The sequence below is a fragment of the Hyaena hyaena genome, unplaced genomic scaffold (genome assembly GCF_003009895.1).
Source record: "Hyaena hyaena isolate Hyena2069 unplaced genomic scaffold, ASM300989v1 scaffold_375, whole genome shotgun sequence".
NCBI classification, from domain to species: domain Eukaryota; kingdom Metazoa; phylum Chordata; class Mammalia; order Carnivora; family Hyaenidae; genus Hyaena; species Hyaena hyaena.
In genome coordinates this window covers 426,393-440,445 of record NW_024081006.1, presented here as the reverse complement: position 1 = coordinate 440,445, position 14,053 = coordinate 426,393, and the positions used below count along the sequence as shown (strand labels likewise).

General features: G+C 47.6%; 1 protein-coding gene across 2 annotated transcripts in view; it reads left to right on the top strand.

Moving 5' to 3' along the window:
• The first annotated feature begins 440 nt into the window (after positions 1–440).
• RFTN1 (raftlin, lipid raft linker 1) overlaps positions 441–14,053 on the top strand; it is a 204,102-nt gene continuing 190,489 nt past the window's right edge. The window contains exon 1 of one of the 2 annotated variants that reach the window (XM_039250580.1): positions 441–676. The gene's annotated coding sequence lies outside the window, so the exon portion shown is untranslated. Of the gene's footprint in view, positions 677–874; positions 1,027–14,053 lie in introns of those variants that run through there. The other variant, XM_039250581.1, reaches the window with a different exon arrangement.

Below are 14,053 nucleotides of genomic sequence, written 5' to 3'. Positions count from 1 at the left end.
AGAGTCCGCTCAATGATCCTCCCACACCCTCAGGCATCAGCACCTGATGGCTGTCGCCATCCAGCACTCCAGCTCAAATTTTGAGGGAACCCAGTCCCCTAGGCTCACTCTAGCCTTACACATCCTGGGTTAGGAGGGCTCGAGGGGGTGGTCCTTGCGCCTCCGACCTCTGCGCGGAGGGGCAGCAGGGCCGCCAGCGTGGGGCAGCGTGTGGAGCGCGCAGGTGGCCCGCCGCGTGGCGTCGAGGGGGTGCAGGGCGCCGAGGGGCGCGGGGCGGGCCGGCTGCCCCCGCGGCGGCTGTCAGGGGCCGGCGGCTCCCCCGAAGATGCAGCGCAGCATATTTTGCACATGAGTTCAGAGGAAGAGGAAGTGTAGCCGGCGTACGCGCGGCGGCGGCGGCGGCGGGGGCGCGTCGGGGCTGGAGCCGGAGCGCGCCGGGCTCAGGGCGCAGCGAGCGGGAGCGCGGCGGCCGCTGGCTGCGCGGAGGGACGGACGTACAGATCGCGGGAGGGACAGACACCGGAGCACGCCGCGCAGCCGCTTCCCGCCCCCACCCACTGGTGCCCACGCCTTCCCCTTGCCGCCGCCTCTGGATGGCACAAACTTTCCTCCCGGGACGGAACACGCTGTCTCAGGGAGCCCGCGCCGGCGCCTTCTCCTGAGCCAGTTCCGAACGGTAAGTGGGCGCGCGGCAAGATTTGGGGTGTAGGCGGGCGCAGGCCCTGCCATCTGGCCCCGCGGACCGGGACCGGGGCGGGCAGGAGGAGCTCCGCGTGGCGCCTCCCTGCAGGTTGCCGGGGCTGCCAGAGGGCCAGCCCCCTCCCCCCCATCCCCAGCCAGGGTTGGATGGGGTCGGCGGCGATCCACGGCTCGCAACGGTCTTGGCCAACTTTTTTGCGGGGGGGGGGGAAACATCCGTTGCACGCATTGGGGAGAGGCACCTTAGAGCAGTTTGTTACGGGTTGTGGGCTCTGCAGGCTCGGGGGCGCCCGAGAAGGAAGCAGAGGGGAAGCTTCGAGGCTACAGGTGGGTCTGGGACACCGCCGCAGGGGATCCTTGGCAAAGATCCGGCGGGAGCCGGCTTCGGAGTCCAGGTTCAGGAAGGCACGGGGCTGCGGTGGGGTGGGGGTAGGGGGTGGAGGCGGCTCTAGCCGCCCTTTTACGTGCGCCCTGGGAGGTGGGTTTGTTTCTGGCGCAGGGGTGCTGGGTAGATGGGAGCAGACCTGCCGTGCGTCCAGGGGAAGCGCCGCAGCCACTGGAGGCACAAGAGACTCGGGCCGCGGGAAGTCCCCAGCGCTGAAAACGGCATCTCCCCTTCTGTACGGGGATTTCTTTCCTCGTCCTAACCCACTTTCCTAGGCTCAAGGGACTCCAGGGTAGGTCGGTGCCTTGGTGGGGTGGTGACGGAGTACATTTCAGAAAACCCGATGGTCAGGCATGCAACACTCCCTCTTCCCCCGGACCAGAGCCCGTGCCCTTGACCTAGGATATCGCTGTCTTTGGCAGCGAGAACCGCGTGGAGGCCAAAGTGCTAAACCCAGGCACGCTCCCTGTTGCCTCCAGTTACTCTTGCTTAGTTAGCTGCTCTGTGTGGTTGTGGGTGGTCCCCAGGGACATTGGGAAGTGGCAGTGAATTTGAGGACTTAAAAGCAAAAAGTGTGTGTGTGTGTATTTTTTTTTTTTTTTTTTTTTTTTTAAGTCTGGCCCAAATCCCTATATTTGAGTGGCTGCCCTGGGTTTACAGCAACAGTCCTTTCTTGTAATTGGTACAGCTGTTTTCAGATGCTGGGCGCGCAGTCAGACTAGGCATCTTCCAGCCCCTGCCATCGTATGTCATCTCAGGATAACTGAGGCCATGCCAGGAAGGAAGGTGGCCGTAATGTGAGTGACCTCTGGGCCTGTGGGTAGGGCACACTGTGCACCCCACGTGTCCCTGGCTGCCGGGATTCCTAATTTGTACCTCTGAACAGCTGAATTCCCTACCAAGTTCAAGTGACCCCAGATGTCACCAAACCCCACGGAGGGGTTAAGCAACAAGCTGTTTGGGACTCTTGTGCATGTGTGCGCTAACCTCAGTGAAATCACTTTAACCCCAGACTGACTCTGCATCCTCTTTTGCCTTCAGTGGGGTTTCTGGCCCCGAGAGCTGGGACATCATCCTCTGTATAATGTGTGTGGCTGGCTGGGTTGGTTTTTCTTTGTTAGCCCTTTTGGCTTAATGGACATGGGGCAAATGGAAGTGGAGTGTTGTGCAGTTCGCTAATAGATTGTTGTGGGGATTGAAAGAGAACAAATTGGGAATGTGTTCTTTTTCTCCCTCTTGAGCAGGAATTTTTGGCTTCCATTCAAATAATTGCTTTGTCTGTAGGGAAACAGGCAGAAAATCTTTGGCATGAGTGATGTGAGTTCCTGTAAAGCTACTTGTATTCTTCCAGTCTTCACTCCGCAGCAGAACTGAAGCTATGTGGGCCCATGGCTTGGTGGGCATGGGTGGCTTGCCAAGTTTCTAACTTGGTGGGCTAAGGAGAGGGCACTAGGAGTCTTTCCCCCACCTATCTCATTTTTTTTAGAAATATAAACAACTTGCAAGAACAGTAACCACCCATATACCCATATCTAGTGTGTAATTTTGCAATATTGGCTTTATTACACATCTGTCGATATATTCATCCCTCCATCCATCAGTCCCAGCTTATTGTTTTATGCCCTTTAGAGTAAATTACAGACATTGGCATAGGTCACTTCTAAACAGTTCAGTGCACATTTTAGTTCTCAGAGTTCAGTATATGTTCATGATTGTTTTAGGGTAAAATTTAATTTTTTTAACATTTATTCATTTTTGAGAGACAAAGACTGTGAGTGGGGGAGGGGCTGAGAAAGAGGAAGTCACAGATTCAGAAGCAGGCTCCAGGCTCTGAGCTGTCAGCACAGAGACCAATGCAGGGCTCAGACTCATGGCTGGTGAGATCATGACCTGAGCTGAAGTCTGACACCCAACCGACTGAGCCATGCAGGCACCCCTAGGGTAAAATTTATATACATGGAATGAAATCCACAAATCTTAGAATAATATTGGCACAGTGTTTTGATAGATGTGTACACCTGTGTAATCCTAGTCTTTCTCAAGATAGAGAATATTACCATCACCTCAGAAAGTTTCCTCATCCCCGTTCCCCCTTTCAGTGGTAACCGCTGCTGATTGTTTCCCACTGTTAGTTTAGTCTGTTCTTGAATTCCTATAAATGGAATTTCTACAGTATTCTACTCAGCATATTTTTGAGATTTATCCATGTTGTATATATCAGTACTTTGGGTTTTTTTTTATTGTTTAGCTATATTCCAGGATATGTTCATACCACAGTTTGCTAACACATTCCCCCCATTGATGGACGACACATGGGTCAGTCTCAGGTTTTGGGGACACTGTGAATGAAGCTGCTATGAATATTTGTGTATGTGTCTTCCTAGGGACATATGTTCTCATTTCTCGTGGGTAAATGCCTAAAAGAAGGATTGTTAGGTCATAGAAGAGGTGGATGTGAACCTTTTAAGAAGCTATGGGATCTTTTTCCAACGCGGTTGTACCATTTTACATTCCCATCAGCAAAGAATACAAGTATGGGCATCTGCGTACAAGAACCCTATTTTCCTATCCCAAAGTCAAGAGCATGGTTTGACCAGTGTTTAGGGTTAGAGGGTGCAGAAATTGGACACTCGAGATAGCGCAAAGCACATTGTTTTCATAGGTGGAGCGGAGCAGCTATAAGAAACCCCTGGCTCTGCCAGTGAATGAGTTTATACTTAAATTATTGCAGATGATCAGACAAATAGATTATTTGCAGAGATCTTCAGAGAAGGGAATTCCACAGGGGAATGTACCCTTGGTTGTGAAAGAAGATTGATTGAGTGCTTTCTATATAGAGCAAAATAACCCCCACACCCCACAGAATTCCAGTACACTCTGCTTAGAAACTCCTGGGGGATTTCTGACGTATCGGTCTGGTTGATGTGAACTTGGTGGAGGAGATTCCCGTTGGATTTCACCGGCTTGCGCAGCTGGCTGCTGAAAGTGGTTGTGTTTGCTTTGTGAGGCAGATCAGATTGGGCTTTTTGAAGGCTCAGAAAACAGCTTTCCTGTTAAAGTGATTTGGACTGTCGGTGAGAAACATGACCTGTCGACACCCTCTTGTACTCCTGGCTGAGAAAATGGGCCGGTTCCCCTCAGGTCCTCTTTAGTCCCATTCTGTGGACCAGCAGCTGAACCCAGTCTTGGCTGATTTAGAAACAGGAATTGAGCCTCCCTGACTGCCTGAGACCCCAGAATGAAATATTTGCATCTGGCTAAGCTGTCTCAATGGGCTCAGATGACAGATGGTATAGAATCTCAAGACATTGCCCTGTGTTTGGGGACTGTTCTGATCGGACAGCCTAGGACAGTGCCTGCCACATTATGGGGGCACAGTAAACATTGGCTAAATGATTCTGGTGACTCATGAAGGTACCCGTCTGGGCGATTGGCCGTCTGGAGGTTGACAGTGAGTGCCAAGATGTCAGGGCCCCAAGATGTACTTCACTAGAGGCTACTTTACTATAGCCTGGGAAACAGGTTCAAAGTGTTTTTGCCTCGAAAAAGTTGCCGACTGAAACCTCCATTCTGGTAGCACTGTTCTTATTTCATTACAGGTTTTATAGTGTTATTAACAAAATAATAATTAACCTCCCAATGCTTACTCGTTGCTCACAGTGTTAGGCACTTTACATGCATTCTTTGGATTTAATCCTCATGAGGGGCAAATACTATTCTTATCTGCATTGTTAGCCTTGAGGAAACTGAAGCTTAGCGAGGTTAAGTAACTTGCTCTAAGTTGGCTTTTTTGTGTTTCCTAGACCTAGGGAAGAGACTGTGACCTTCTGGTTTCGCAAAGGACATTACGTCTACGAGCATAGATTTCCAAATCCGTGAAGCCATGGTATAGTCGTAACATAAACTGGGTAGGCACAACAGCGTTGCAAGAAATAACACACTGGGATCTTCTCTTTTTCTTTTATGCTTTCTGAGTTTGAGGCAGCCAGGCCTGTATAGGGATGCTGATTAATCTGGTGACAATTGACGATGTCCGTTGACTATGATTTTCATTTTATTGGAGGAAAAAGAAAGACGCTGGCTGCTGTTGAGTTTGAGTGTCTGTAGCTGAGCTGTCCTGTTCAGTGGCCACCAGTTACACGTGGCTATTTACATTTAAATGAATTAAAATGAAATAAAATTAGCAATTCAGCTCCTCAGTCTCACTGGCCACATTTCAAGTGCTCCAGAGCCACATGTGGTTATTGGCCTTGGACCGTGCAGAGGTGGCGCATTTTCCCCATGGCTGAAAGCCCTGTTTGATAGTGCTGCTCTGCAGTAAGCGCTTCTCTTTTCCTTTAGTTGAAGAGTTGGCAACACCCTTGGCTAAGGCTTAGGCTATTTTTCACTGACAAAGAGATAAATTTAGCCAGACATTTCTTTTATGTTTACCTTTTAAGGGTTTTTGCATGTGTGTGATCTTTTCTCCCATTCACATTCGGTTTCTGACATAAATTTGAGTTTCCCTTTTCTCCTGGCCCCCCAAAGGGGCTTTCATTATTATCATTGCATATTTTAGTAGGATGCTTTCTGTGAAAAGATCCGTACAGCAGGCAAGTGATGGCCACTGCTTGAGCCTTGTTAATTCCTTGCTCTCTAAATAAGAATTCGGTTCAGCTTTTAAATATGCATTTGTGTGACTTACTCCCCACCTGGGCTGAATTCAGGAAGAAGAATCGGCTCTCAGCGGGGCCAGAACCAAAGAGCTAGAAAATCAGGTCACATTCTACGCAAGATGGCTACCTGCCAAGACTGAGATGGAGGAGACACTATTTGGGGTATAGAGGGCTTTGCTTTGGAGTTTTCCTGGGCCTGACTGCCTTTGTGGTGTAGGCACTGCCAGAGGGGGCCCGCAGCTTCCGTTCCTGGTTGCAGCAGACAGTAAGGGGGATGGTGCTCTGGCTTGCCCCTCTTCTGTGGTTCAAAGGAGAGGGGACTCTAGCCCTCAGGTGTCATGGGCGCCAAGAAGAGCCAGTGGTGGAAAGTCCCTATCAGCTTGTGTTTTGCCTCGCTCGTCTGATACTGACCACCTCTTACGCTACTTTGTGAAACTACTGGGTGTTTCCACACTTTTTCAACCAGGAAGCCAGCTGCACATCCATGACCACTTTCTTTGGCTTTTATAACTAAAATGTCCCCTTTTGTTGTTCTGTAGGCAGACCCCCTTGATGGGCAACATTTATTTTTTGTTTTTCAGCTTCCATTCGTGTGTGTGTGTTGAAATTTCCTACTTTGTATTTCACCTTGAGGAATTGAGGATTCCTGAGGAATCCGTCAAGTTTTATGGAATAGCTCCCGAATTCCTAAGTTCAAAGAAATTATTCTTACTGTAGTAGGCCTTATCCATAAATTTGGATAAGAAAAGAGTTGGTTAGGGGTGTCTGGGTGACTTCGTCTGTTAAGCACCCTACTTCAGCTCAGGTCATGATCTCATGGTTGGTGGGTTTGAGCCCCGCGTCGGGCTCTGTGCTGACAGCTCAGATCCTGGAGTCTGCTTCAGATTCTGTCTGCCTGCCTGCCTGCCTGCCTGCCTGTGTCTCTCTCCCTCTCTGCCCCTCCCCTGCTCCCACTCTGTCTCTGTCCCTCAAGAATGAATAAACATTAAATAAAGTTTAAAAAAGGAAAAGAGTTGGCTAATCACAGAGGCTGGTTAATGGAATGTGACTGAATCATGTATTACCAAATTTCGGAAATACCAAGTACAAGAAATCAGATTGTTCATTTAAACACTTCTGTAATTTAGAGAGGGCTTTTGGAATTTTTCCACTGTTTTGGGTCACTGGATAAGCACGATTTGCACTGTGGTGTAATTTTGGCCATAGACAGGTCAAAAGGAATCTTTACAGTGGATAACGAGTAATACTAGTAATAAGACTCATAATGGTTAACATTTATACTGCCTTCCCTAAAGGTCTGAGCTCTTCTAAGTCCTGTTCAGTATTAACTTATTTAACTCTCACCCTGCCAGTGGGTTCTGGGTACTCCCCTCCCCCCTTTCATATTTACAGTTGGGAAACCTGAAGCTGAGTGGCTTCCTCAAGGTTACCCCGTTAGGAAGTAGAGACACTGGGATTTGAACCTAGGCAGTCTGGCTCCAGACTGTGTGCACCAACCCCTGTGCTGTGGTTTGAAGAAGGTGAACTTGAGAGAGACAGCAGATATTCCAATATTCCATCCTTTACCAGATGATAAGCATCTGTTCTAGTCCTGAAGGATGAGGCTTAGTAGGTATTTATCGTGCATCTACTGGGGCACGGCCTTGGACAGCTGTTGGGGACGATGAAGCATGGCTGCTGCCTTTGGGAAGCTGGACATCACTTGGGCAGATGAGGCATTCCCCGAAGCTCCAGAGTTCTCCCTTGAGCTGAAGACTGGTCCCTGCAGCTGCCCGCCCCACACCTCTACCCGACGGAGTTAACACATCTGAAACAAGCTCCTGTCTTCCTCCCGTAGCCATCCTCAGCTCAGAAAGGGCCACGGCAGCCTTCCAGTTGCTCAGATCATAAGCCTAGAGGTGTCTTGGATGTCTTCGTTTTCTCATGCCCTATATCTAAACTACCGATAAGTCCCATTTTGTACTTTCAAAATATATCCAGAATTTGATCGTTGCTTATACCCCATCATCCTCCGATCTCTCCATTTCTTCTGTCAGTCATGGCCAGAGTGATCGTGTCTGCCCTTGTCTTGAAACCCTCAAGGTTTTAGCGAGTCCTTAACCTCACCTGCACAGCCTGCACCTGCAGCCACCCGCCCACCCCACCCCTGACCTTCCCCAAGTAGGTCCTGGAAACTTGTGCTTGACACTACCTTGCCAGGTACACTATTCCCTCTACCCCATGGTCTCTTTAAGACTTCACTTAACATCACTTTTTGAGTAAGGCCTTCCTGATCATCCTGTTTTAAAAAATTGCATCTTCCTCCATGTTTGCCGTCCCTCCTCCCTGCCTTATTTATCCTTATTTGACGTACTTAATATTTTTTTCTTTTTTATATAATTTTTTAAAGCTTATTTATTTTGAGAGAGAGAGAGAGCACAGAGCCTGACGCAGGGCTCAAGCTCGCCAACTGTGAGATCATGACCTGAGACAAAGTTGGACACTTAACCAACTGAGCCACCCAGGGGTGCCTAAATATTGTTTCTTAATGTTAATTTATTTTGAGGGGCACCTGGGTGGTTCAGTCGGTTGAGCATCTGACTTCAGCTCAAGTCATGATCTCATGATTCGTGGGTTCTAGCCCCACGTCTGGCTCTGTGCTGACAGCTAGCTCAGAGGCTGAAGCCTGTCTTCAGATTCTGTGTCTTCCTCTCTCTCTGACCCTCCCCTGCTCACACTGTCTGTCTCTCTCAAATATAAATAAAAACCATTTTTAAAATGTTAATTTATTTTGAGAGAGAGTGAGTGTGTGAAAGCAGGGGTGGGCAAGGAGAGAAGAAGACAGAGAATCCCAAGCAGGCTCTGTGCCATCAGTACAGAGCCTGATGTGGGGCTCCATCTCACGAACCATGAGATCGTGACCTGAACCAAAACCAGGAGTCAGATACTTAACTAACTGAGCCACCCAGGTGCTCCTACTATACTTTTAAAATTGAATTTCATTTATTATTTTTATTTGTATATTGTCTGTTTCTCTGCTTCTGAAAGTAAGGTCCTTCATGAGGGCAGGGTTATTTCTTTTTTTTTTTTTAATGTTTTTTGTATTACTTTAGTATCCTCAGCATTTGGAATCGTACTTTGCATGTAGTAAATGCTTAATAAAGGAAGATGTGCTGGGTAATTTTATGTGTCAACTTGGCTAGACTGTAATACCCAGTTTTGGGTCAAACATGTCTAGGTGTTGCTGTGGGGTATTTTTCTTTCTTAATGTGATTAACAGTTAAATCAGTAGACTTTGGGTAAAGTAGATTATTCTCCATAATGTGGGTGGGCCTCACCCAATCAGTTGAAGGACTTAAGAGAAAAGTCTAAAGTCTCCCAAGAAAGGAGGATTCGTGCCTCTGGACTGCTTGACTCAAGACTGTGACATCACCTGTTCTCTAGGTCTCTGGCCTGCTGGCCTGTCGTGCAGATTTCAGACTGTCACTTCCCACAATCACATGACTTAAATTCTTAAAGTACATCTGCCCTGCCTTCTCTCTCTCTCTCTCTCTCTCTACACACACACACACACACACACGACACACTCTATCCTGCTGGTTCTGTTTCTCTGGAGAGCCCTAAGACAGAGGGTCGAGATAGAAGGGAAAGGAGTGTCAGGTGGAGATCCCACTGGGGGTAAAGGAATGGTATCTGGAGAGGAGAGTGGTTAGTGAGTATAAAAGGTAGCACTGGCCCCATATAACCTGACTCCAGGGTACTTGAGGAGGGAGATTGGGGGTGAAGTTGAGGCTAAGGACTCCAAGCTGGCCAGTGTGTTTCTTAGGCTCTTTGAGCCACTTGTAGGGCACAGAATGGTTACTCGGTCATCCGCCCATGACAAGAAGTAGTGGATGAGAGACCAAGGAAGTTCTCTGACCATCCTAAGGGGGACGGGTCGGTGCAGAGAATGAAGTGTTGGAGTTAAAGGCCTCCACCAGCACTGAGTTCCAGGCCAGCTGTGGCGGTGAGGACAGCGGCAGGAGCAGGCTGGTGCCTGGTGTTTTGAGCCTGGATGTTACAAGGACCGTGGAACTATGCACAGAAGCAAGAAACAGAGGAGAAAGAACAGGCCTTGATGGGCAAGGCGTTGAGTTCCCTTTGGAGCATATTCATCGGGAGTGTCAGGAAAGTTCTAGGTTAAGATACTGAAACAGGTCCTTGGGCATGCTCACCTGGAGGTCACCAGGCTGGGAGGGAGAGTGGAAAGGTTTTTGGCTGGAACAGGTGAACTGAGACCCATGAGTGGGGTATGAGGGCTAAGGCAGAGACCATAGCATTCTTTGAGCATATACAACACTATCCCATATCGGAGCTTCCCAAACTCCGCACTAAAGCACCCCAAGGCACCACAGCAAACTAGCGAGGGCGGGGCAATAAGGCTTTTTTACCTTTATGAGGGGAACACGGTGGTACTTGACATGTTAGAAAGCACACAGACTTCTGTCTTGGGGTAGTTTCCAATATGAGGTTGGACAGCACCAGATTCCTTTCGATGACATCCTATCTCTATGAAGCTACATGTAGGTGGTTGCTAAGAAACCACTTTGTGGAACAGGAAAATGGGGGTGGTGTCCAGTGTGATGACAGTTTTGAGAGGTTGTGTGGTGCCCACGAGATGCACGCATCCCATGAGTAGTCATTGTGATAACTTAGGAATGAAAGAAAAAGGTTTATTCTTTATGTTTTTGCGTGCTGTTTTTTTTTTTTCCCCAAAAGGCTAATAAGTTGTTTGGACATGAATAATTATTTTGTTGTTTGGACCTAACTACTTCATAAGTGGAACTGTAATTATTGCTTTTAGCCTGGGGGTGCTGTGAAAAAAACCCTATGGAGACAGTAACGGTTCCATGAAATGGGAAAGGTTGGAACCTCTGTCGTTGTATTGTTGCGGGCGTTACAGTAAACGCAGGGATAGAAGAGGGGAGAAAGGAAGGTCTTGGGGACTCCATTTCACAGGTCTCATTTCTGGGGCACCTGGGTGGCTTAGTTGGCTAAGTGTCTGACTTCAGCTCAGGTCATGATCTCACAGTTGGGTTCCTGAGTTCCAGCCCAGCATTGGGCTTCCTGCTGTCAGGACAAGCTGCTTTGGATCCTCTGTCCCTCCCCTGCTCAAACACGTGCACTCACTCTCTATTAAAAAAAAAAAAGTCTCATTTCTTCAAAAATAAAAGATGTGAAGCAAGTAAAATGTAAGCATTTGTTAAACCTTGGTGCTGGGTACAGAGATGTCTCATTTTTTTTTTTTTTATCTTCATCTATATGTCCCAAGTGGTTTATACTGAAAATGATTTTAAGAGAGTGAGACAGAAGGAGGGCTGGGGATAGAAATTTAGGGGTGTGCCTGTGTTTGGGAGGACAGCAGTGAAGCTGGGAAGAGTGCATCGGAGGTGCAAAAAGGGTCAAGAAGTGGAGGTGTGGAATCAAGGGGGTGAGCAGGGCCATGTTCTAGACTGGGGTTCTCAGCCCTGGCAAAGAGCCTTAAGCAGGATCCTGGGCCCGGCTGAGGCCGGGTGAATGAGACTGGAGAGGGTTCGGAGTGGAAAACCTGGTTTGGTCCTAGCTTGTTGATTCTCACCTCCGGCTTAAGAGTTTTCAGCCAAGAAACCCATTGCCCAGGGCTTCTCAGACTTTACTGCTGCTAGGAAGTTAATGAATCACTTGCCATTGAAATGTAGATTCTGGTTCAGCTGGCCTGGGGCGGGGGCTGGGATTCTGGATTTCTCCTAGGTTCCACCTGGAGCTGCAAGTTCTTCAGAAAGGGAGCTGTGCTGAGTGAAGGGTGTTTATGATGGGGACTGCGGGAGGGCAGAAAGGTGGCCTGGACCAGACCCTGACTGAGATGTGGGGTTGTGGGATGGTAAGCAAGTGAAGCAAGTGATTTCCTTTGACAAGGAAATACCCACCCCCCTACTCCTTATCTTTTGCTATACAACAAATTACTCCCACACTCACCAGCCAAAACATCAATTAATGTTGATTATCTCACAGGGTGCCTGTGGGTTGGAAATCCAGAAGCAGCTGAGCCGGTGGTTCTGACTTGGGGTGCCTCATGGGGTTGTGGGCAAGATGTGGGCTGGGTTGGAGGCCGTTTTGGGATCAAAGGATGTGCTTCCACACAGGGTTGAGTTAGCGCTGGCTCTTGGGTGGAGGCCCCAGTTCCCTGTCCTGGGACTTCTCCATAGGGTTATGAGAGTGTCCTCTGACCATGGCAGCTGGCTGTCCCTAGACTGAGGGATCCAAGAGAGGGTGAGGTAGAACCCACAAGGCTGCAGTAGCCCAGCCTTATAAACCACACTTAATTTCTGCCGTGGCCTCCTACGCAGGTCAGCCCTCGTCACCGTGGGTGGGGGCCGCTTGTGAATGCCACGAGGATTATTCAGGGTCATCTTAGAAGCTGGTTAGCATGCCTCTTATGTCTCTTTTCAATGAGGAAAATAACGTGTATGCAGCACAGAAAACTTGAAAAATATAGAAAACCATAAAGAGAATGTCACTCATAATCTCATGACCCAGAAGAAATTTCTGAGAACACTGTGATCTATGTTTTGCCAGTTAAAAAAAAGTGTATATATATATATACACATACACGTATCTTATCTATATATTGCTATATGATTTATATAATATACATTTATACACATCCACACCTAGAAACAGCGATACCATGCAAATAATACTGTTTCATATAGATTATTCTTTATATTTGGCATCAAATCAGGAACACTTTGAACAGGTACATATTTTTTTTATTTAAAATTTTTTTAACGTTTATTTATTTTTGAGATCTGAGAGACAGAGTGTGAGCAGGGGAGGGGCAGAGAGAGGGGAGACACAGTATCTGAAGCAGGCTCCAGGCTCTGAGTTGTCAGCACAGAGCCCAATGTGGGGCTCAAACCCACAAACTGTGTGATCATGACCTGAGCTGAGGTCGCACACTCAACTCACTGAGCCACCCAGGCACCTCCATATTTTTTTATTGAAGTGTAGCTGGCATACAATGTGTGTGAATTTCTGGTGTCCAACACACTGAGTCTACAACTCTAGACATTACTCAGTGCCCACCACAACATGTGTAGTCCCTACAGTGTTATCTCCGTGTTGCTGACTGTATTCTGTACTATACTTTTCATCCTGCCTTTTTTTGTTTTTATAACTGGGAGTTCGTTCCTCTTCACCTCCTTCCCCTATTTCAGCCCATCCCTCAGTGGGTAAATTTAGTTATCCTTGGGTTTCTGTCTGAGACTATGTTTGTAAAATATCAAGATTTGACACCCTCTGATTTTTCAAGTTTTCACTTACATTTCTGGATTGAGAGAGATGTTCCTATCGTGTAAAAATGTATTAATTGTATCATCAGTTCTTACTTTGGGTGACTGAGTGATGCAGTAAACCTGCTTGACGCTTCAGATGTGGGATTTGAGTGTGGATATAAAAAAAGAAGTTTGCCAGCTGACCCAGCATCATTGCACGTAATTGCCCCATCGCTGGTTGCTTGTCATGAGCTGTTGGCAATTGTTAACATTAGCTTTACGGTCCTGCCACAGATTAGTGGCAAGTGTGGTAAATGAGGGCTCAGTCTTAATGAAACTAATGTATTTGAAAATATAACTACATTTATTGCCCCCATTATTTAAATGCATGTACACCAGTTGATAGTAAAAATGAACCTTTAAACTAAGGTTTTAGAAACCCTTGCCGAAAAATAATCTTTTAAGGTGGTGATTCTTCTTTTTTAAAAAAAATTTTTTTTAGAGTTTATTTTTGAGAGAGAGAGTGAGCGAGCGTGATTTGGGGAGGGGCGGAGAGAGAGAAGGAGACACAGAAGGCGAGGCAGGCTCCAGGCTCTGAGCTGACAGCACAGAAACCCAAGCAGGGGCCGAACTCAGTAATGCTGAGATTATGAGCTAGGCCGAAGTCGGGTACTTAATCCACTGAGCCACCCAGGAGCCCCAAGGTGGTGTTTCTTCTTGAAGTGGTTTTCCAGTTGTCTTATGAGCATCTTGGGAAGCATTTCAGAAACAAATTAGAAATACTTTAAAATAAAAATTTTAAGATTTCAACATTTAAAATGACACACGACATCATGCCCCATTGCTGATCAGCTTTTTCTGGAACTAAGTCTGTGGAGATGTGCTCTCTGTTTTATATCATAGAGATTTTCTGTGAACATACCACACTCTGCCCAGACTTCCAGAGCAGCCAGCCCGCCGCACCATGTGCTCTGTTCATTGTCTTTCTCCTCATTTCACCTCTGATCTCCTTGAGAGCAGGGCCTGGTCTTCTCATTTTCATA